Below are 24934 nucleotides of genomic sequence, written 5' to 3' on the forward strand. Positions count from 1 at the left end.
CTAGGATTTCTGTGATTCACATAGAGGAATTTCGCTCAATGCCAAGGTCCAGGGTGTGACTCTGGGAGCAGCTGTGGGGGAATGGAGAGGAAACATTTCCCAGTTAGAGAGGCAGGGTGTTGGAGGAGCCAGCCATACTGATGCTCAAGTAATCCAAGATGATGGCAGGACTGGGGTAGAGAACGTCTATAACCTGGTGCCAAAGCCCTCAAGGAATGAAAGTGGAAGTGACAGCAACCAAACAGAGGAAAGGTCAGTATCTCTAAATGGCACAACTCTTAGAGAAGGAGCAGGGAAGCAGACTTGGTTTCTGTGAAAGTTATTTCCTTTAAAGATTTTATTTATTTATTTATTTATTTATTTATTTATTTATTTATGAGAGCAAGCAGGAGTGTGAACATAAGGAGGGGGGAGGGGTAGAGGGAGAAGGAGAAGCCGACTCCCTGCTGAGCAGAGAGCCTGATGTGGGGTTCTATCCAAGGACCCTGAGATCATGACCTCAGCCAAAGGCAAATGCTTAACCGGTTGAGCCACCCAGGTGCCCTATTTGTCTGTTTAAATAGGAGGATGAGAGAAGGGAGTTCTAAAATAAGAGGAAATGAAATGATGCTTACCTGTGTCCTGACTTGGAGTGCTCAGGAGTGTGAAAAGAAGTGTGAGAGGGGTTAACAAGAAAGTCAACTCAAGGTGAGAGTTATAGATGTTAATAGACGGAGCTGGAGAGAATATTCTGGAAGAGACTGAAGATATTAGGGAAGGTTGTTTTTCCTGTAACCCAAGTGGAAGTGAATGGGGCCAGGAATGGAAGGCTGGGTCAGGGGTAAGAATGTACAGACATAAAGTCTGATAGATGCAAACAGCCTCAACCCTCTGATAAATCCTATTCATCTCAAGTCTGACTCAAGTCTTAGCCCTGGAATAAAGCCCTTCATAGCTACTCTCATTCATACTTCCCTCCATTTCCCAAAATGTTTTCCATTCTGAAAGTCAGAATCACACCCCAAAAGAAAGACAGTGGAAAAGGCCATTCTTTAGCATTTGTGTTAGGAAGCATCCTCTTTAACTACCAGAGGCCTGGCAGGACATAAAATTGTAATTATGAGAAAGTAACCTGTTGCTCATCTAAAAAGAAGGTCTAGAGAATTGGAAAAAAAAGGATTCCTTTTTTTTTTTCTTTTTAACTATCAAAAAAAAAAAAAAAAAAAAGAATGCTTTTGGGTTCAAGTACAAGCAAGAGCTCCACTTGTTAAGCCATGGGTTAATACTGTTGCAGGTAATGACCAGCCATGTAGCCATAAGCAAGTTACTCAACTTCTCAGAACCTCAATTTATTAATCTGTAAGTGGGCTCATAATATCAATTCTACAAGGTCATCAGAAGGTCACATTAAATCATTTTTGTGTTCATTCAACATATTTACTGTGTGCCTTACTACATGCCAGGCATTGTGCCAGTAGCTGAGCTATGGCAGTGCACAACATAGGCATCATCCTTGCTTTCCTGAAGCCTGCAGATCAGAGGGAGAGACATGACATAAATAATATCACAGTAATTGCCAGTGTCATAATCCAGGGCGCCAGGCACCAAGCTCCGTGCCCGGTTCAGAATGCTCACCCCTCACACACATTAAGTTAGTTCCCTCACTTTATTAACTTCTCCCCAAGGGATGTAACACATGCTGTTTGTGAGTACATGCCAGTTCCTTCTTTTAGAGGTATTCTGGGGCTCTCACCGTAACTGGGTACCAGGTCAGGCCCTCCCAGACACAGATGGGGCACTGACGAGACCCCTGCAAGGGGTCATTCCTGTTCTCTCCAGGCTCCAAAGTCAAAGGAGCCTCGAGAAAACGACCACATCAAGTCACATAGCTCAACCTCCAAAAACCTTTGGCTTCCTAGAACAGAAAGGGCAAAGGCATCAACCAGTGGGGTTAGGCCTGATGCCAGGCCTTGGGTGTTGAGGGTGAAAATGGCAGCCTCAGAGGGGCCTGGGAATGCTGCTACAGCCCTCTCCCCAGCTCATTGGTCCATTAGAATATGAAGGGTGGGGGAGGGCCCTTTACTAATGGGCTCAAGCCATTTCTGGTGAAAGAAAGTCCCGGTTTCCCTCACGTTTACTCAGGAGTGACCATGTGATGAAAGATCTATGGGCACAAAGGCTTCCTTAACTCCCTCATGCCCTAGGACAAAAGAATCAGGCCAAGGCACTGACCCTGCTCTCTGTGAGGTGGCAGCTGTGCATCCTGAGCCGCTGGAGAGAGATTTCCTCTTCTGCCCTCCCTCATCAACCAGAACCTGCTCTGTGCACTGGGCATCCTCAAATCTGGGGACGCCACCCTAGGGGTGGGGGGTAGAGGCTGCCTGGGGTGGAGGAGGCTGCCCGAGGGGGAGGCCACCTGAGGGGGGAGACCTGGGAAGGCACACAGCCTCCTAATAGGAAAGCTCTCTCTTTTATTCCTTTAACAGCAAGTGGTAGGGAATAAATCTCACTGGCTTGGGAATTCCAGCCACTTTATTTCGGACACTGACTGGAGACTCAAATGCTCTCTCCTTTCTCAGTGCTGACCTCACCGTCACCTGCACAGCCCTGGAGCTTTAAAAATATCTGTCAGATTTACTGCAAATGTTTGTTTAAAGTGTGACTCCCCATTTAGACTCATAGGTTTCCTTATGGCAGATACTGTGTCATTCTTATTTTTACCTTAGCACTTGGGAGCTAAGAAATGTTTGGGGGTAGGGGGAGAGGGAGAATGAATGAATGAATGAATGAATGAATGAATGAATGAATATACATGAATGAATGAACAAATATAGGTCTTCAGGATTGGACAACTAGATGAAGAGATGCCAATCTGGACTTTAGGGACTCTGCTGGGTCTTCAGGGTTTCCATAGGGGTGCTAAGCAGGGACTGTCGTGGGAATGGGGGTGTGTCCTGCTTCCTCTACTACAGCTTAACCCAACTTTTATGATATTCACTGGGCTTCCTTACTCGAGATTTTGTTTAAAAGAAGGTTCTGTGGCAAAGCGAAGTGTCTGGAAAGATACTGGGCTAGATTATTTTATTTCCCTTAGGTCCCTTCTGGGTTTGCTGTTTTCCATGGTGGGCAAGCACCTGCACCTCCTGCTTCTGACCATACTGTGAGAATATTTTTCTGCATCTTAGTTCTGGAAGGCCACAGGATGAATGGCATAAGGGAATTCACCTGTCAAGTAGCCACGGTGTGTTCTGCTTGGGCCAGAGCTCCAGCAACTAAGCCGCTGCCCCCTGCCCTCCACATGCCCTGTTCTTACGAGTGTGCTGTCCCATCATAGTGACAGCGTGAGGGACTACAGCACTTCTGTGGCCTGTCCCAAACTGGGAGGGGCTCGGCCCACACAGGATTGCATTGCTGCTGCAGGCAGAATGGTCACGAACGCTATCGAAGAAGAGCTCATCATTCAAGTTTGAAGAGGATACCATGGGCTGGCAACCTCACAGGACACATCAACACTGTTACGGAGAGACTCCTGTGACTTTACCTCTTTACTCACCTAGAGCCTGTCTAGTAAGCACGTTCTGTGCCTGGGGCTGTGTGGGGCAGTGGGATATAGAGATGAATTAGAGAAAGTCCATTTGGTTAAGAAGCTCACATCCCAGTGATGGATACAAAGAAAAGGAAACCGTTCAAGATGTTAAGCACACAGAGGAATGTGTCAAGCACTCTGGGGGCAGAGAGGAGGGAGAGAATGATTCTTCTTGAGGGCTGGGGTGAGCAGTGGGAAAAGCTTCACAGAAAAGTCACATTTAAATTAGACATTAACTTTGGACATGCCTTCAAGCCTAGAGGCAGGAGAGGAAAAGGTGGGCAGGCTTTATTAGGGAGGAAGGAGAAGACATCTGGGGAGCTGGATCATACTGGGGTGATCCAGTATGGGGGGAAGGGCTGAAGGGCAGTGGTATGTCAGGCAGCTGGATCCAGGGTCAGTTCTGATCAGATTGAAATGCAGGCCTGAGCCTGCAAGCTTTGCTAATTATAGTTCTCTGGAGGCCGCAGGGAGCTCCTAACAGGTTTTAAAGCACTGTCTTCATGTGCCATGCTAAGGAATGCTAATTATCCTGTAGGCAACGGGGAAGGCCCTCAAGCACAAGCACTGAGCACGCAGGTACTGATCCAGTCTTCACACTGAAGAGCCCTCTGGCAGCCGATTGGTGGAGCCTGGAGGCTATAAGGCTGCGATGGGCCCCGCCCCACTGCCCAGGTGAAGGAGGAAGATGCTCTACACCAGCGCAGGGCAGAGGACAGAGTGGAAGAAAAGGGATAGTTTCAAGGTACATTTCAGAGGGAGAGAAAGCATGATATGATGCCTTCTTGTGTACTGAGTTGTTTGGGAAAGGTAGAAAACGTGCAGGCCTTGGGTGTTTGTTTCAAGCCAGGGAAACTGAGGCCAGTCGCCATTTCTATTTTTCAGCACTGCTTAAGTATCTGTGCTGGAGTCTTTACCGTCTGCTTGACACTCTTCCTTTCCTGGGTCTGATTAGCCATCCCAGCATTGGAGGAGTTACTGATATCAGCCTTCATGGTTTAGAATGTGGCAAGTGACTGATCAGTTGTTCTATTCTGATTCTCTACAGAGATCCTATTATAGGGTGAATTGTATCCCCTCCCCACCCCCCAAAATTCATGTGCTGCAGTCCTAACCCTTAGTTCTGTAGAGCATGATTGTATCTGGAGCAGGGGCTTTTTAAAAGAGGTAATTAAGTTAAAATTGGATTGTTCCAGTGGATCCTAATCCATTATGACTGGTGTCCTTAAAGAAGAAGAGATTAGGACACAGACAATACAGACAGAGGGAAGACCATGTGAAGACACAGGGAGAACACAGCCAGGTACAACCCAAAGAAAGAGGCCTTGGAAGAACCCCAAATTGCTAACACCTTGATCTTGGACTTCTAACCTTCAGAACTGTAAGAAAATTAATTTCTGTTGTTTAAGCCACACAGTCTGGTATTCTGTTATGATGCCCCAGCAAAGTAATACACCTGTGGACAAAATCTCACCTACAGTCCAAGTCTACCTGAAATCAGAATAAGCGAGGGCTGGGAACTGGGGCCATGCTCCTTCCTTTTATTTCTCTGGCTAGTCCAGCTTCTCCACTGGCCTGTTTTGCTATTGTAGTCACAGCACCATGACCACAGATAGGCAGGTAAGTCCAAAGAATTCAATCACTGTAACAAGAATGCCACTGGGTTGTTACCAGCCGTGGACTGGTTCTTTTTTCTAGAGTCCCCCAGTTGGTTCACCAAACTGACAATAACCTAACTCTCAGCATATGCTTAGAGCCAGTTTCATAGGCACTGAGAGGGAGAATGTTCCATATATACCACAATAACTATTGAGTTTTGTTGAAAAAAATACCACTTGGAAGAACAATATAAACAGAATCCACCTTTAAGAGGCAAAGGCTATCAGAGAGGTCAAGGAACACTTCCCTAGCTGTGGTGACTTCCCTAAATCCAAGGAGAAGAAGTGTGAGGCCTCTGGCCTTAAGTGGAGAAATATAGGGCATCTCATTGTAACCAATAGGAAGCCATGGTTTTCATAGACAATTGCTGGATGTAGTTAGCATCTCTGCATCTGAGATAAGCAATTTATCTAAGGATTGTTACTGAAACAAGCAACAAAGGAGCATTTTCACCCAATTCCTATCCAGATTTTGAGATGTTGAGTTTTCTTTGTTTCTGGCTAGAAACCACAAAAAGGGTTAGAATGATGCCATCTGGAACATCCATAGAAATCCTCAAATTCAGCGAGACCTGCAGAACAAACTGCCTGGTCACTCTTCTAGAAAGAGAGCCAGTTGAGGTGGAAGAGCCCAGAACTTTGGAGTCAAGGACAGCTGGTTTGAATCCTGGCTCCACTGGTCACTAAGTATGTGACTTCAGGCGATTTATTTACCGGTCCATTAGCCTCTGCTTCCTCATCTAAAAGCTGACACAGACCCCTTTGCACAGGGTTATGAGGAGGATTCAGTGTGACCATGTATGAAAAGATAACAAAGAAGTGACATGGAGGTGATGTCTGTGGACCAGGCTCACTGCCGGGAAGATGACTCACTTCTGCATACCTATGCTGCAGTGCCCCGTCACCCTGGTAAATTAATGCAGCGGACCAGCAATTCCTCAAGCTTTCTACTCACATGGCAAAAGTTAGCAGGTACCTGCAAAATGCCGGCCTTGTACCACACCAAACAGACAGGGTCCCCCTCTGGGAACTGACAATGTCATTCCCAACCAGTTGGGAATTTTACCACCCATCACAAAAGGATCTTAGGATGCGCTGGACCGCTTTCTCAAAAGGTCCACAGGAGTCAAAACAGTAACTTTGCTACCACAGGAGTCAAAACAGTAACAACAATTATCATCACCTACTTTGGTCTTATGCTTAATATTTTGTGAGACATGCAGACAAGTTTCACATACATTACATTAGCTACCCAAAGTCTCTGGAACATGAACTTGGAACATGACTTGGCTGAGCGGGGCCACAAGCCTGATCTCCATCTGACTCTGAGTTCAATGGGTATTTAACATGTATCTTTTCCCTAAATCCAAAGGTAATATGTGCTTATTATACACTAAAAAGTTAAGAAAAATTAAATAAAAATTACACCTAATCTCATCACTCAGAGATAAACACTGAATTGTTTAGTCTGTTTTCTTCTAATATCTTTTCTTTTCTTTTTTTTTTTAAGATTGTATTTATTTATTCATGAGAGACACACAGAGAGGCAGAGACACAGGCAGAGGGAGAAGCAGGCTCCATGCGGGGACCATGATGTGGGACTCGATCCCAGGACTGAGATCATGCCCTGAGCCAAAGGCAGACGCTCAACCACTGAGCCACCCAGGTGCCCCTCTTCTAATATCTTTTCTATGCTTAAGAAAAAAACTTGTTTAAACAAAGTTGAGATCATACTATATAAAAAATTTCCAAATCCGTTTTTCACTTAAAATTATATAATAATTTTATATAATTATTACTAAATATACTAAAACTTCAACTTAAAGCATTTTTAAAAATCTGAAAAACACTCCAACTGATTATCTAATAATTCCTATTTTGTATAATTGTTTCTCAGTTTTCATGATTATAAATTATGCTGTGATGAGCACATAATTAATTCGCATTTCTGTTTTTTTTCTTATTTATTTGATTTGATTTTTTTTTCTGACTGCTTTTTAGACTAAACTACTATAGGCCTTTAGAGACTGATAACTCTTATTCATTCATTCAACAAATATTTAATGAGTATCTGCTAGGTGCTGGACAACATTTTAAATTGGTAATACAGTAGTAAGCAATAATTAAAAAATTCAAAACTGACAAAATATCCTTGTCTTCATGAAACTTATATTCTAGGGAAGACTGAGTGGCTCAGCAGTTGAGCATCTGCCTTTGGCTCAAGTCCCACATCGGGCTCCTTGCAGGGAGCCTGCTTCTCCCTCTGCCTGGGTCTCTGCCTCTCTGCGTGTCTCTCATGAATAAATAAATTAAATCTTAAAAAAAAAAAAAAAAAAGAAAGAAAGAAACTTATATTCTAAAGAAGTCAAGCAACTTTAAGACTCTTTAGGAATATTGCCAAATCAGCATATAAGTAGCCATCCTATTGCATTTTTACCAGCACTGAGTTTAAATTTTTTGACAATTTTATTACAGCTAATGGCAGTGTTGCATTCTTTAAGGACTTCCCCACTTTCCTCTCTGCCCTCATGCATTTGCCAACTCCACAAAATATAAGTAGATTAAAGAGATATTTAGATTCCCAACCAAATGGCAAGTCTCAAAGTCATTGTTTTTCCTCCAGTGAGTAAACAATCCCAGCCCCAGATCAAGGATGGCAACAGTGAAATCACTTCCTATATTTTGCAAGGTAGCCCTTGATGGTAGCAGGGAATGATGATAACAACTATGTCCTGTTAGGGCTTGATATGTCTGAGAGCTGAGTCAGCATCAAGTTTCTCCAGCCAAATGCCAGGTCTCCTTGGGGGACCAGGCAGGACAAGACAGGTGAGATCTCTGCAGAGCAGGCCTGAGATCAGAGTCAGATCAGTTCTTTCACTGAAGTACTTGGTAAGCGATACAGCACTGACTGGTAGAAGGGAGATCTGGGGGGATGTTGAAGACTTTGATAGGCTCTTATAATACGTATGGAAATATATTTTTTGAAAATAGTGAATAAAATAAAAATAAGGAAAATGAAAATATTAGATATAATATTTTGGAAGTGTTTTATCATATCTTAGAAATTTTCAGAATGTTCTTTTTACAATAAATACATATATAGTGGTTACAGTGTATCAGGCACTGATTTGAGAACTTTTACCCATATAATCATCAAACCTGCTTATGTTATAGATATTACCATCCTCATTTGGCGGATGAAAAAACAATTTAGGTCAGGAGGGGTTTACTGAGTATCTTCTATGAATGAGGCATTGTGCTGGCCCAGGGTTACAAAGCTTATGAGTGGGAGGCTCAGAGCCTGGATCTGGCTCAAGATCTGTCTGAATCCAGGCTCTCACTCTTTCTACTATGTCTTGCTTAAGGGAAAAATGTTGTCTTGTTTGGGTTGATGTCTAAGAGGCGATGCTGGCTCAGGGCACAGTGCTCTTGGAACAAAATGCCAGAGCTAGAAGAATAGCAGCTCTCAGCTGTGCTGTGCTTTGGGAGGGCAGCTATGCTATGAGGTTCATATGGAGGAGACCCCCCCCCACCAAGCCCTCCAAGTCCCCAGTCACTTTAATACAGTCCAGGTGATTCAGAATTTATCTTCTTGGTTCAGAATCCTCTACGCAATAAACAACAATCTCTAGGAATTCCAAGAAGTGTTGTTACAATCCTAGGCCTTGGCATTAAAATCAGTTGAACCTTCAGTTATTGAAAATTCTCTTATATTTTTCCCCTGACAACTTGCACTGTACCTCAGACTGCTTTGATAGCTCCCTTAATGGTTGCCTTCATATTTCAAAACCTATGAAATTACATATTTGAAGGGATTATTCATTTTTTTTCCTATGGAAAGCACACACACCCCATAATGCCTTAATAATGGTAACCAGATGGATTGAGGGGTCTTTGACAAGGGGTTTCTTCAGCTAATTTGAGAACATACTGAATTTCAGCTTTTCTGACTAGTGCAAAAATGAACAGAATGTAAAGTGCCCTATAAATTTCCTACTTGTGCAATTTTAATACTTTCATCATAGTCAGATGAAATATATTTAAAGCCAACTCTCCCCCTTCTCCATCTGTGAAAGTACAGGTTTTGATTTTTACTCAGTAAAGTCCAAGAAAATGTTTAACCAGAGGACTGGATACTCCAAAGTAGTTCTCACTCCAAATTCAGCCCGTGACACGTCTGGTCAGTGTGTAAGCTCTGGGCACCTTTATCACTCTCAGAAGTGTCCAAGAGACTTTCAGGAGCTTTCTTATCTACACACAGAATCATAAAATATCAGTCAGAGGGGACCTTAATGATCATCTGGTCTACCTCTCTCCTGTTGTAACTGAGGGAATAGGTTTTAGGAAGGTTCTGGACTTGGCTAAGGTCACATTGCACAGTAAGTGGCAGAGTGTAGACTTCAACCACATTCTACATGTAATGTTCATTTGTTATGTCACTTTGCCTCTCTCTTCTGCTTTCCTTTTCTGTACTTTCTCTCCTTTTCTTGTTATGCTTTCCATTTCCCCTGTCAGAACCAGGTCTTGGATGATGATGAGGTGGGCCAAACCAGAGTGGATTGGGCTGTGAAGAACAGCCACAGCAAGGTGCAACAGGCAACAGAAGAAAGGTTCTGGCAACAGGCAGCTAAAAAAGTTTGGGTGACAGGTCCAGCATAAGGTAGAGGCTCTGTGATAGATGGTCTGTGTAATGCTGGGAATTCGACATTAGACAATACACATAAATGTATAAGTACATTAGATAAGCAGCAGGTAGCAGGGATCCAGAGTCATGAATTGCCTTTCAGTGATACGGACTTGCATTCATAAGACCCGAGGTATGGTACCAAGGCAGGAATGCAACCGCAGGGGTTCTAGTACTGGCAACTGGAACCAGAATCTGGAATTCCGTATCCAGGAACATGTTTACAAGATCAGGTCAGAACCAGCAGTGAACTGCTGCCCAGAGTTCTTAGACTCTTCCAAACCAGTGTAGTAGAAACAGTTAGTAGCTGATCAAACAGGCCATGTACCTTCACAAATCTAGCCTCCTTGGTAGCTGGACTGGGACCATAGACTATTTCTGGCCAAAAGACTGTGAGGGGAAGTAGAGACAATGGAAACCACACATCTTGTTGCTGGAGAGGGGGAGGCCCACTGGACACCTATTGAGCACAGGCTTATTGTGGCTCCTTGTCTACCCATTCAACTCTGTGAAGTATGGGTGGACACAGCAATTGGTGGACCTTCCAACATAAGGATGTAATGTCTACCTGGGAAATACCTTGGAGCAAGAGAGTCTGCCTTGCTGCAAAGGCACAGTCTCCTAGAAGAAAAAAGAGCAAAGAAGTTTCCCCTCATAAAACCAATGTTCTCTGCACATTTTAACTTCTTGTGTTGTTGAGAAACAATGGAGAACTCAATAAAAGTAGGGAGTTTGTATATGATATAAATATAAACATATACAAATATATCAAAACCACATAATGTAAATTGACTTACGTGGATGTAAGTAGATTTTCATAGGTATAGATTTACATCTCCTAACTCATTTAATCCTCTCAACAATTAAATGAGGCAGGTGCAATTATTTTTCCCATTTTATAGATTTGGAAACTGTGGCACAATTTCTGTAAGTCATCTGGGAGACAGTTAACCCTTGAGTAGAAAATCCATTATGTTAGAGGAAGCTAAGGCCATGCGGCAGTGAGGCCCTCACTTCAACCGGTGACTAGCACTGCGCCCAGCAGTATCTGTTCAGCACTTGCTTCCCGCAGCCTCCTTCTCGGGACTTGCCTGCATCTACTCCACCCTTAACCTGCTCCACGATGAGGTGATGGTCACAGAGCATAAGAGCACTGCTCTCATTAAAGCAGCGGGTATAAATGTTGGATCTTTTGGGCCAGGCTTGTTTGCAAAGACCCTGGCCAATGTCAACATCGAGAGCCCCATCTGCAATGTGGGGGCTGGTGGACCTTCCCAAGAAGCCGGTCCTGTATCAGGAGCAGCTCCCACCACCTGTACCACGGCTGCCCCAGCAGAAGAGAAGGAGGTGGAAGCAAAGAAGACTGTCTGATGATGACATGGGCTTTGGTCTTTCTGACTAAACCTATTCTGTAACCTGTTCAATGAAAAGCTGAACTCTTAACACAAAAAGATAAAGAAAAACCAGCACATCAGAAATGACATTTTAATCATTAATAAAATTACTATTGAATATTAATACACCTATTACCATAACTTGAATGTGTATGTGTATACACATAAAGTAAGCTTCACGCCCAGCATAGAGCCCAAGGTGAGGCTTGAACCCACATCCCCGAAATCAAGAGTCAGACATGTAACCAACTGAGCCACCCAGGTGCCCCGGTATTTTATATATTTTTAAAATTAAATTAACCATTAAAAATGTATTCAGTACATTCACAAGTTGTGCAACCAACACTGTTATGTAGTTTTAAACATTTTTAGCACTTCAAAAAGAAATGTCCTCACCATTAAGCAGATACTCTCCATATTCCTTTTCCTCCATCCCCCAGACCTAAGCAACCACTTGGCTATTTTCTGTTTCCATAGATCTCACTATTTTGATATATTTATTCTAGATATTTCATCTAAATGGAATTGTACAATCAGTGACCTTTTGGGTCGGCCTTCTTTCACTATAGTGCGTTTCTGAGGTTCATCCATCTTGTAGCATGGACCAGTCCTTCATTCCCTGGAATGACTGACTTATACCCATTGTAAATACAAACTAGTATTTGTTTATCCCTTCATCTACTGGTGGACATCTGTGCCCTTTCACCTTTCACTGCTATGAGGAGTGCTGCTAGGGATACTCTTACACATGCATTTGTTGGTGTGTCTGTTTTTCATTTCACATTCTCAACACCAATGTACAAAGGTTCCAGTTTCTCCATATCTTAACCGAAACACTTGTTATTTCCCAGTGTTTTTTTTCTTGTTTTGTTTTTTGTTTTTTTTTTTAGTATTACCATCTTGGTGGATGTGAAGTGGCATCCACTGTGATTTTGATATGCGTTTCTCTGATGATCAGTGATGTGGAGTGTCTTTTCCTGTGCCATTGGCCATTTGTCTATCTTCTCTGAAGAAATGTCTATTCAAGTAACTCTGCTCATTTTAAAGTTATTTATATATATTCTGGATACTAGGTATATGAGTTGCAAACATTTTCTCCCATTCTGCATCTGAGTTTCTAAATCTCTTCCTCAAAGAAACTTCCTATGATATCAAAAAGTTTGTTTTAATATTTATAAATACTGTTATCTCATACCCTTGACACTATAGATGTTTGCTATGGAAAACTACATTTGTCAAAATCTGTTATCAAAATTTGTGATTAAACTTTGTAGTTTGCAGTAGGAAAAATAAACAAGTACTTACTAAGCATCTACTATGTCTCTTGCCCTCAATGTATTTTAATTTACTTTGGAGCAAAAGACTTTTACCACTGACATGGTTATAGCATACACAATCCAATCCAGTATGGTATAACATGCTTGAATGAGAGTCCAGCTTCATGGCCAGTTAAGCCCAGACAAGGTGCTTTACTTCTGCCCTTTGGTTTTACTTGTCTGTAGGACAGGGCTGGTAGTAACTGCTTTGCCTCCCTCCTAGGGCTGTTGTTAAGGATCAGATAGAGGAATGAGAATCTGCACTAAGGAATTGGAGAGCTCTGTGGGATACCCCTGACCACCCCAACTACACAGGCACACACAAGAAAGCACTTCCTAAACTTCATCCACTGTACTGATGTCGTCTTGGGCAAACCAGGTCAGATGGTGTTCTCACAGCAGTCCTGGAGTATTTTCTAAAACACGAATCTATGTTACTCTGTCGTCTAAAGCCCCATAGTGGCTCCCTCTCTTCAAAGAGAGACTTGGAGATGTGACTTTCAACTTCTCCTCTGCTTCTGATGCCCAGGGCCCCAAGCCTGGCTGTGCCAACCTGGTTTCCAGTCTGCACTGCCCTCTGCGACCCCTCAAAGCACCTGCACCTGCTGATCCACAGGCCCTCAGAAGGCTGAATGTGCAGTCATGGCATCTGACACCTGTAAGCAGGTGCTTCCATCTCAGATGCATGATGGACAGGAAACCACTCTGGCTTCTGAAGACTAGGGTTGATGACTCAACTCTGTCACCAGTGCCTATGTGACCTTGGGCCAGCCTCTCTCAGCCTCAGCTTCCTCATCTATGATTCATCAGGGAGCTAAGAGTCCCTTTCAGTCCAGGACCTTGCATTTCCTCTATGAACAAGTATTTATTTTTAGCTTTACTGGAGTCTAACTGACAAATAAAACTGTACTATATTTAAAGTATACAGCACGATGATTCCATATATGTACACACTGTGGAAGGATTCTCTTCATCAAATTAATTAATGTAACCATCACTTCACATATTTCTCCTTTGTGTGTATGCGTGTGTGTGTGTGAACACTTGAGTTCTGCTCTCTTAGCAAATTTCAGTTATAGAACACAGTGTCATCAACTACAGTCACCATGTTATACATTAGATCAGATCCTTGTAACTGAAAGCTTGTCTTCTTTTACTAATTTCTATCTTCCCCACCCCTAGGCAACCACCACTCTACTTTGTTTCTGTGGGTTCACCTTCTTTTTTTTTTTTTAAGATTCCACATGTAAGTGATACCATGTAGAATTTTATGAACAAGTAAGTATTTTTTGTTGAATTATGGTTGACCCTTGAACAACACAGGTATGAACTGAGTGAGTCCACTTCTATGTGGATTTTTAAAAAATAAATACAATACAGTACTGTAAATGTGTTTTCCTATGATTGCTTCATAACCTTTTCTTTTCTCTAGTTTATTATAATAATATAGCATATATGTAATACATATAACATACAAAATATGCATTAATCAACTGTTCATATTATTGGTAAGGCTTCCAACAGTAGGCTATTGGTAGTTAAGTTCTAGGAAATGAAAGGTTAAACATGGATTTTCAACTGCTTGGGGGTTGGTGTCCCTAACCACCAGCTTGTTTGTTCAAGGGCCAGCTGTACCTTGAAATCAGTGGTACATAATAATAACCATTATTCATTTATATTTATGATTTTAGGCTCTATTTTGACTACATCATTTTTTTAAGATTTATTTATTTGAGAGAGAGAGAGAGACTCTGTGTGTGGGGGGGGGGGGGTAAAAGGGAGGGGCAGAGGCAGAAGGAGGAGAGAGGATCTCAAGGAGACTCCCCCTGAGCACAGAGCCCAGTGTGAAGCTCGATCTCATGACCCTGAGATAATGACATGAGCTGAAGTCAAGAATTGGACACTCAACCGACTGTGCTACCCAGGTGCCCCTCAACTACATTATTTAAAATCTTTGTGACAACCCTTTAAAAAGAGATTTATAAAAATCATGCCTGCTTTTACAGATGGAATGGACAAGCAGTCTCCCTGAGTCATATAGCCAGGGAGGGAGGAGCTGGTTAGGCTTCAAACCCAGACAGTCTGACTCCAAAGCTCAAAGTTTTTCACTTCAAGTCTCTTCCTCCAGGACTCTTTCAATGATTTTCTCCTCCCTAAGTTTGCCTCCACGCCCCAACCTATTGGCCCAGAAACAATGGACTATTTCTCCATGCCAACTTTCTAAGAGCTTCCAGAGCTTATGGGTGTCCCTCCCAGAGAAGGATCTGGGAGTCCACTGCACGTTGCCGAGAGAAGATTCCACCTCCCCACCCCTCACCCTCACAGCTATCTGAGCTCATCTGAGAAGAACAATAATAGCAATATCATATGACACTTAACTAACAATGAACAATTTATCCATTGCTGTATCTTATCTTATGAACTCATCACAGGAATCCCATAAGTAAAGTGAGGACTGATTTTATGTATGAGGAGACTGAAGCTCAGGAGTTTCCCTGCCCATGATTACATACTTGGCTCCAAGTACATCGCTTCCCTCCTGAGCCTTTGACACATCATATTGAGCTAGAGTTTGGGAAAATCTCTCAGGGATATGCCTTAACTAAGTTTCTCCTCATGTTCAGCAAAGAGAAAGGGGTGTCTCTGGCCACTAATAGCTACACACCCAAGTGTCACTCAAATGGAACTCTGGACTTGACCCTAAAGAATCAATTGGTGGCCGGCCTTTGGTGATGCTATTTTCAGGTCCCCCATCAGTGCTCTCATATTCCATTACAAAGGTTTCCTCCTGTGTCCAATGAGCTTTACAGTACCTCAGAATACCTCTGACAACTTCAGTGACCGATGCTCACCAGATGCTGCTTGGCCTCATGTTCTTACATGGGGATGAGAGAAAAAACACACCAGTACCCATTGGGAACTTACCAATAGTTCACAATGCTGATGACTCTCCCTGTCTGGAAAAGTGGAGGAATTTCAATGGAGTGATGTGGAGACTTTGGTTGGTTGACTGGTTTTGATTTGGAGGTCATTTGTCTGGCTTTGGATTATCTGATGCTTACCCTTCCTGTCTTAATCACCCCTATTTCTTTTTCTAATCCATGTGTCACCAGGAGAAAGAAGTGTAAACATGTGAGGTTGCGGTTTTCAGCAAATTCATCAGGAATCAATGCCAAACCAGGCTTTGCCTGAAAACCAGTCTGGTACCGAGAACAACAGAAGGAGATAGAGTTACATTTCTTGTAAACCAACAGCTTGATTTTCATTTTGGCACATCGTGGCTTTGGTTGTTATCGTTGTTGTTCTGGGCTGAGGGATAGGCTTATTTTTCATAGCTGGGTTTATGGCTTAATGTAGTATTGCTTCTTGAAGCTTGCTGAGTACATTCTATTCAGCTTACACTCACAGCCATTAAGAATTTTAGCAATCCTTTATCCTCTCAGAATGATCTTTCTAAATTGCAAATGTGATTGGGCCATCCTCATTTGTGATAGTCTGGTAAAAAGTTACTTTGCAGACTTAATGATTGGATTGATATTTATTGGGTATTCCAGCAGCACTGTGAGATAGCTGGCCACTGTTTTGATTGGTTTAGATCCAAACCATATAGGTCATTAAATATTTTGAATATCACATCTACTTATCAACCTTTACTTCTACCCTCACCGGGATGGCACTAAGTCAAGCTATTCCAGAAAACACCTCATACCTTGAACAAACCAAGATCTCTTATCTTCTTATAACTTTGCCTTGGAGACCCCCAGCCTTCCCCAATTCCTCTCATCCTTCATTGACCTCAGGTCTGTGAGGCCTTCCCTCACCCCTTCCTCTGTCCCTTTCCTATCTCACACACTGCCATTCTGTCCTCTTGGATTCCATAATACCAATGACACTCATATATACAACACCAGCGACTGTAATAACACCAGTGACTTAAGAAACACAGCTTTTATCCATTCAAAAGAAAATGTGGTATATATACACAATAGAATATTACTCAGCCCAGAAAGGATGAATATCCATCAATTGCTTCAATGTGGATGGAACTGGAGGGTATTCTGCAGAGTGAAATAAGTCAATTGGAGAAAGACAATCATGTTTTTACTCATATGTGGAATATAAGAAATAGTGAAAGGGACTATAAAGGAAAGGAGGGAAGACAAGTGGGGGAAAATTAGAGAAGAAGACAAACTATGAGGAGCTCTTAACTCTGGGAAACAAAGGGTTGCAGAAGGGGAGGTGGGAGGGGATAGGGTGACTGGGTGACAGGCACTAAGGAGGGCACTTGATGGGATGAGCACTGAGTGTTATACCATATGTTAGCAAATTGAATTTAAATTAAAAATAAAAAGAAACACATTTTTTTCACTTCAGGGGAAAAACATCCCAAAGAGTCAAGTTAATACCATCACCAAGAAGCAAACTAGGAAAGTATGCCCTTCCCATAAGAGAGTCACAGAATCCCAGCATCAGAAGAGATCAAGGGTCCTCCCTACTCCCTTCTGCAAAATCACTGATAGATGTTTTTTCAACTTCCAATCAAGCACTTCCAGAGATGGAGCAGTCAGTGTTTTTTAGAAAGTTTTCTTTATATTGAGCAAAAGTTGACCTCATACTCAACTCTACTTGTATGCCCTTGGTCTGCCTTCTAGAGACACAGAATACATCTACTCCCCATTCTGCTTGATGGCCCTTCAGGTATTTGAGGAGAGTGCTCCTCTGCCTTCTCTCCTTCAGAAAGACTAGAATTCCAGAATCATCCTTTCAGGCACGTTCACAAGAAGATCCTGCCCTGACACATAACCCAAATGTACCACTGTTATGTTATTTTCCAAGTGCTCGGCACCAGGCTATTACTTGGGGAGAAAAGAAATACATTTTACTCTAGAGTTGGTTAATTTAAGCAGAAGTAGTACATTCCCTTAAATATAAGGTTACAAATTAAGAAAATAAAAAATAAAAATAACAGGAGGTATTTCTTAGAGACAGGAAAAGCTCCATACATTCTGTGATAAATCTAGCAGATTAAGTTTAGCGGCAGCTCATTATTTGTGAAATGCTATGCCTGCTTCTAGAAAAGGGACAATGAGGCAGCCAAAAGATAAAGCCTGTGTGTCTCTTGGAGTTCACACACGCTTGCTTAATTTAGGAAATTCCTAGGAGGGGCCACTGTGGGGAGCTGGAGACCACTCTGAAAGGAAACCTAATTCCAGAAAATTAAGTATGCATGTGATGGAAGCAGGCTGGGCACGGTCTGGATCTATTTTGGAAAATGATCCCGGTATTTTCCTCCAAGAATCTACTCACTATAGACATATTCTCAGGTATGGTTTAAATGCAGTTTTGCCCAGAGGCAAAGCAGTGGCCTCACACACCCTGAAAGCTCCCTCTAGAGGTTCAAGTGTGCAGCTGCCAGCAGAGCTCCTGGGCCTGGAAGCCTGCCCTAATGTCCAGAGGGGAATCAAGAGACATACAAGAAGTTATCATTTTTCCTGTTAATTAGAGCCACATCTGTTGGTTAGAAAAAAAAAATTAGGGAACAAAACAGAACTTCTCCATGCTCCAAATAAAGCAAGGCTGCTATTACTATTATTAGCACCATTTATAGACTAGGAAGCAGGAACTCAAAGGAATTAAATCCTTTCTGCAAGTTCATCGAGTTCATATGTGCTGATGTTAGGACTTGAATTCTGATCTGCTTCTAAACACAACAAAACAATGCTTTCTCATCAGAGGAAACTGGACTCTGCAAGATTAATGAGTAGTTCTGACCACCCAATAAGCAAGTGGCACCATTAATGAGAGGCATGATTGAGTGTGTTGCATATGATGCCTGGCCAATGGTGAATTTTCACTGAAAATTCTCCCCTCTAAACTGACCACCAATCTGACTACCTGTGTCCTGAGTGTGTCCTTTCAGGCACAGAGACCCCTGAGAGGAAGTCCATGCAATTCGATCTTTATATCCTGTCACCTAGACCTGTATGCTCCCTATACTGGGTGCATGGATCAAAGAATGATTAAATGACATTGGCTGTCTTCTAAGAGCTTATAATATGCTAGGAATGTTTAAGATTTGTGCATACACACACACACACACACACACACAGCCCAGTATAATTATATTAGTCAAAAGTGAGTTAAAATATATTAAAGTTATATGCCAGCAATTTCATATTCTTCATTTACATGAAGCCAGGAAAACTTGCCTCTATACAAGGAGACATATCCCAGAATGTTGACTGCAAAACTGTTGCTCATAGCAAAAATTGGGAACTAAACAGTCCTCAACAGAGGCCTGGAAAAGTACATTTCAGTTTGCTGATATAATGGAATATTATGTATGGTGATTAAAATAAATGGTCTGAAACTGTATTACATGGGTAAGTCTTAAGCACAATAAGTAGAAAATATAATGATAACAGTTAACATTTATTTAACACTTCTTAATTGTCAGGTAGAATTTTATGTGCTTTGCATGTATTAACTGATTTCGTCCTCACAATGAACGCTTGAAAGGTAGATATTATCACCAAACCCATCTTAGAAATGAGGAAGTTGAAGAATGATACCTACATTTGACATAATTGCTAAGATGTTTGAAGATATGCAAAAAGACCATAATTTAAGAATATACCCATACATATTAAAACATGCATGGGAGGGGGATCCCTGGGTGGCTCAGCGTTTGAGCATCTGCCTTGGGCCCAGGGCAAGATCCTGGAGTCCTGGGATCAAGTCCCACATCGGGATCCCTGCATGGAGCCTGCTTCTCCCTCTGCCTTTGTCTCTGCCTCTCTCTCTCTCTCTGTGTCTCTCATGAATAAATAAATAAAATCTTCAAAAAATAAAACATGCGTGTGAATCATTAAATACCAAATTTATCATGGTGATTGCCTTAGGGATGGTGAAAGGGAGGGAGCTATGATCTAGGAGGGGAATAGAGAGGACCTCAAATGTATTTACAATGCTTCATGTAATGGCTGCTACATATTCTTTATATTTATACTCTTCCTATGTCTGAAATATTTCATAATAAAAAAAGACCAACAAGCAGAAACTAAATACCTAAATATTAAATAGGCTCAAGGTAAGGAAACATTATTCCTGATATTGAATAATATTAAAATATATGTGTATATATATATTAACATGTCTATCTTATAAGATTTATATATAAAATATAATATATATTAAAATTAATTAATTTATTTGAGAGAGAGAGAAAAGGGAAGGGGCAGAGGAGAAAGAATCTTAAGCAGACTCCATGCTGACCATGGAGCCTGACATGGGGCTGGACGCAGGGCTCAATCCCACGACCCTGAGATCATCACCCTGATATCATGATCTGAGCTGAAACCAACAGATGGAGGCTTAACTGACTGGTTTACCCAGAGGCCTGCAAAAGAAGCATTTAAACTGGACTAGCAAATGTCGAAATCAGAGTGTAGGCCAGGCGAGGAATGCCGTGCACAAAAGTGGAAGGTGTAGCGAACTCAGAAAGACATTTTTCTTTCCATTCCAAGACCCCTGGGAGGCCCAGTCTGAGGGACTCAGCCCCTGGACTTGGTGGCTCCGCTTTCTACGTGGCCTCATTTCTGTGGCTGGAGAAGTGGGGAACTGGGAGGCAACAGCGTCTCCTTCCAGGGTGGATGGTGGGGGGTGGCGGGGCGGGAGCAGTGGGAATGCTTGAATTGGATATCTTGTGGCTCTCTCTCAGATTGTGTGTGTCCTGGGGGGCAGTGGGGCTTGTCTGCTACCCCAAAGCAGACTGGCTGGGATGTGCAAGTCCATGTTTATAGGCATGAGTAACGACTGACCTGAGTGTCTGCTTTTGACTTTGGGAAGACATGATGGGGACTCGCTGCAACTCAAAACCCAGACAGTGACTAGCTGACAGTAAGGGATAAGCACTTTATATACCAGAACTGAACCAACCATTGGTCAGAAAGCCCAGGGCACACTGGAAGACCTCTGACAATTCATTCTAAGGTGGATGTGGCTCTGGGTCTGGACAGCCTCAAAGTCCAGATATCACCCCAAGCCAGATGACACTGTCCTGAACTTGGGCTTGACTCTTCACCCCCCACTCCCAGCTCCACCCTTGCCTCCACCTACCCTTCCAGCACCTGTAGTACCTACAGGGACTCACCCTGCTGACCTGTTCTCACTGGTTGTTAACTGCTTGGGTTCTGGATTAGAAAACCCAAGACAGCATAACTTCAAGCCTTAGACCACTTTGCCAGAGTCTCTGGGGGCAAAAGCTGGTTTCCCAAATACACAGAGAAGTAGCTTCTCAAAAAACACTTGTTTGACTGATATAAATGAGTATCTGGCTGGTGCTGCATTCAAATAAAGAAAGGCACTGACTTGTCATGCAATGGGAAGATCTGGAAATTAAGTCTGAAGACATGGTCGTGAATGTTGGCTCTTCCTCTGCTTCTACACATTTGATCTTAGACAAGTACTCAGCTTCTCCTAACCTCAGTTTTCTCATCTGTAAAACAGAAGCCACAACAACCATCACCTAAAAGGCCATCATGAGGAGCAAAGACAAGAGTGGCCATTGGCTGTTCACTCTGTGCCTAGTTCTGTGCTTGAGATTTTGAGACAGAATCTCATATAAACTTCTCAGCACCTCTGAGAAGGACCTGGGGAACAGAGGGCATACGTAATTTGTCCCAGCCCTACAGCTCATCAATTGTGGATCTGGGATTCAAAGCCAGGTCTGCCTGCTCCAAAGACATATAGCACTAGCAGTTGCAAAGTGCTTTGAAAATATTATTTCTACTACTCGTGAAGAAGTTGCGAACTCATCTCAACTAGGTTAAAACATCTTTTCTTGAACTGGCCTGATTAGGGATTAATTTAGATCCAAAATACACAGGCTAGGGGATCCCTGGGTGGCTCAGCGGTTTGGCGCCTACCTTTGGCCCAGGGCGCTATCCTGGAGCCCCGGGATCCAGTCCCGCGTCAGGCTCCCGGCATGGAGCCTGCTTCTCCCTCTGCCTGTGTCTCTGCCCCTCTCTCTCTCTCTCTCATAAATAAATAAATAAATCTTTAAAAAAGAAAAAAAAAACGCAGGCTGGATTACATCCTTGCTGTGAGTCCAAGCCCCCTTTTGCTCCATATGAGCAGTCTGAAGATCTGTTTTCCTTTCTGTCTGGACACTCAGTGTGCCAGGCTGGACATGAAGGGCTCCCCAAAGCAAGAACAAGAATAACCTTCCTGGGGGAACCTGGGTCTCCCAATCTTCAGAGTGCTGCTCTTACCTTGAACCTCAATTTTTTGTCTTCACAGCTTCTTGGCAATGGTCACCAACGAGGTGCCTAAGGATTTATTTTGCAGTCTCTCAAAGCTAAGTCCTCAAACCCAAACATTCTCTTCACTTGCCAAACACTTCCCTGAATTAAGTTCTCTGGAAATTAAGCTTTTCAATAGCTTCTCTGTATCCCCTAACCTAGGAACAGTTCAAGCTACTGGTATTATACTGGTATTATTATATTGGTATTATTCTTAATATTGTATCAAATATTAAATGTTCAGTGCTGAGTTCTATAGCGCTTGCCACTTCAGATAAATTAATGAGCTACTTCTTCATATAAAGTCTGAAATATTAAATCATGTCACATGTGACCCAAGAGAACTTCACCAGAAGAATACATCCACTCTGGCAGAGCCACATTCTTCTTTTTATGTGATCCAGCTTGAAAAATCAAGAGCTATGGCCTTCAGCTGGAGGTCCTTTTGGGACATGTTTTTCGACTTTCAGAAACCCAAGCTGGAATTCATAGACTGTTCTTCCCCATGAACAGACATGAGTGAGCTTCTGGCCACATTTAGACACTACACATATTTTTCAGTCATAGTTTCAGAAGCTATAGCCTCTGGACAATTGGAATCACAGTGTTTTAGAGTTGGAGGTTGCCCGAGAAATCATTTAGCAGAGCATTCTCAGATTCCTGGTGAATAAAAACTAATGGTTCGATCACAATCCATTATATTAAAGACCATTCATTGGGTACCTGCTATGTGCCATGCACTTTTTTTTTTTAATTTAGAGTAATCTCTACACTCAACATGGGGCTTAACTCACAACCCCAAGATCAAGAGTTGCATGCTCTACTGACTGAGCCAGCCAGGCACCCCATGGGATGCAGTTCTAAGCACTTTATAGGTATAACTCATTTTGTCCTCTCCCAAATCTCTTAAGGTAGATACTGTTATTATTCCCATTTTATAGGAGATGGAACAGAGAGATGCGCAGAGAGTAAAATCATCTGTCCAAGGATCAAATCCAGGCTGTGGGACTTCCTTGACCACTCCTTTATCTCCTGATTCAAGATCACAGAGCTACTAAGTGTTCACCTCAGCCTCAGTCTGGAGTCAAGTGGCTACAGGGTTGCACTCTGCCTTTGGAGGTCTGTCAAGGTATGGGAGTGTGTGTAGGGGGATGCTGACAGTGGTGTGAGGTGGGTAGTGGCAGACCATCTCCTTCCTCTTCCCAACCCCCCACATTCAGAGAATGTTTGCATTCCAATCTTGGGCGTGCTGTGGTTTGGGGATTAGCTACAGAATGAGGTCTAATTCACATGTCTTGTTCTCAAGGACTCTTTCCTTGAAAATATTGTTTTTTAAAACAAAGCAAAATGTAAACATCCGAATTGCATGCATGTATGGAAAAGTAGAAGGAAGTAAAATTTACTCATAATCCTACCACCCAACAACGATTGTTGACATTTTGGTATATTTTCCTGCAGTCATTTTTGGGCAATGCACACATTGTTAGCCGTGACGGTGACGAATACAATGTTGTATCTTGCTTTTGCACTAAATATTATCTATACTAATATTTACCTTTTATAAACATCATTTTAAAACATATATATATGCATATAAAATGTTATATGTCATACCATTATGGGGATGTGCTACAATTTATGTAAATATTCCTCTGTTGTCAGGCATTTATGTTATTTTTTTTAAAGTTTTATTATTTTAAGTAGCACTAAAGAACTTTTTTTTAATTAAAACTTTTACCATATTTAGGCATACTTCTCTTGGAAGAATTTCCAACATGAAAATATTGGAACTTCTCTTCACCTGAACATTAGGAATTCATTAGGAATTTCTCTGTGCTGACATTAATTATTGAGCTGTCAACTGTCAATATGGAAATAAGTAAGTCATCATGGGATTTCTAATTATGTTACAGACTTAAATGAACCTCTGCCTTTTGTGTTTTTCCAAACCACGCTAGCTGTAGTTCATTCTCAGGTAAAACAGGCAAACAGAAACATGATCCTTATCTATAACATAGGCATGGCTGAAAGAGACCAGTATCAGGAAGTGTTTAAGCACAAGGATCCTATCTCTCTGATATGCTTTCAAAAAACTCATAACCTCAGTCTAAGCATGAGAAAATATTAAACAAACCCAGTTGGGGAGGGGGGGTAATTCTACAGGATACCTGGGTAGTATTTCTCAGGACTGCCAAGGTCGTAAAAGCAAAGACTGAGAAACTATCCAGAGCAGACAGATTAGGAAGACATGGCAACCAAACGCAACATAGTTCCCTTGGATTGCATCCTGGAATAGAAAAGGGGCTTTAATGGAAAAACTGATGAAATCCAAATACTGGAGTTTAGTTAATAGCAATGTATCAACATCAGTTTTTCAGTTTTAATAAATGACCCCAGATATGTATGATGCTAACCTGGGGAAAACTGGATGAAGGGTATCCATGAACTCTCTATACTATCTTTGTAACTTTTTTATATATCAAAAATATTTCAAAATAAGTTTTTTTTTGTTTTTGTTTTTTTAAAGATGAAGTACAAGGGTTCTGGAGCCAGTCTGATTTGGTTTTGAGTCCTGGATCTGGCATCTGTTACAGCCAAGTGACCTTGGACAAATTCTTTCTTTGAATGGTGGTTCATCTACATTATATGAAGAAAATGATCTACCACAGGGGGCTGGCTGCAGGTCTTAGCTGTAATAATGGAGATAAAGCACTTAGCATTATTCCTGGTACGAGGTAAGTGCTTGATAAATGTAAGCCATATGATTATTTTAATTCATCCGAGGATTCTTCTCTCCAAATCTTAGTTCCCTCTAAGGTAAGAAGGAATTTTTATGCAAAGCTACATAAAAAGTGGAAAATTAAATAGCCTCATTAAAATTTCAAACTCAACACAAAGGAGACAACTGTTATGTGAATCTGGAAACAGTAATTGGTGTGGGCTTTTGGGTCACTGCTCTTGTTTTCTGCGTAGCTATTGGGTTGTTTCCTAAGGTAGGTGTAGTGAGAAGATGCA

The 24934-nt window shown here is 42.1% G+C and overlaps 1 protein-coding gene and 1 pseudogene across 3 annotated transcripts in view; one reads left to right on the top strand and one right to left on the bottom strand.

The window, feature by feature from the left end:
* Positions 1 to 24934, bottom strand: part of ME3 (malic enzyme 3) — a 186601-nt gene that overhangs the window by 121491 nt on the left and 40176 nt on the right. The gene's annotated exons all lie outside the window — the stretch shown is intronic.
* On the top strand, positions 6376 to 12580 carry LOC144295019 (large ribosomal subunit protein P1 pseudogene; annotated as a pseudogene). Its single transcript, XR_013362367.1, has 2 exons — positions 6376 to 9883; positions 10810 to 12580. The product of XR_013362367.1 is annotated as a large ribosomal subunit protein P1 pseudogene (transcript).

This window comes from Canis aureus, chromosome 23, assembly GCF_053574225.1.
Source record: "Canis aureus isolate CA01 chromosome 23, VMU_Caureus_v.1.0, whole genome shotgun sequence".
Classification (NCBI taxonomy): Eukaryota; Metazoa; Chordata; class Mammalia; order Carnivora; family Canidae; genus Canis; species Canis aureus.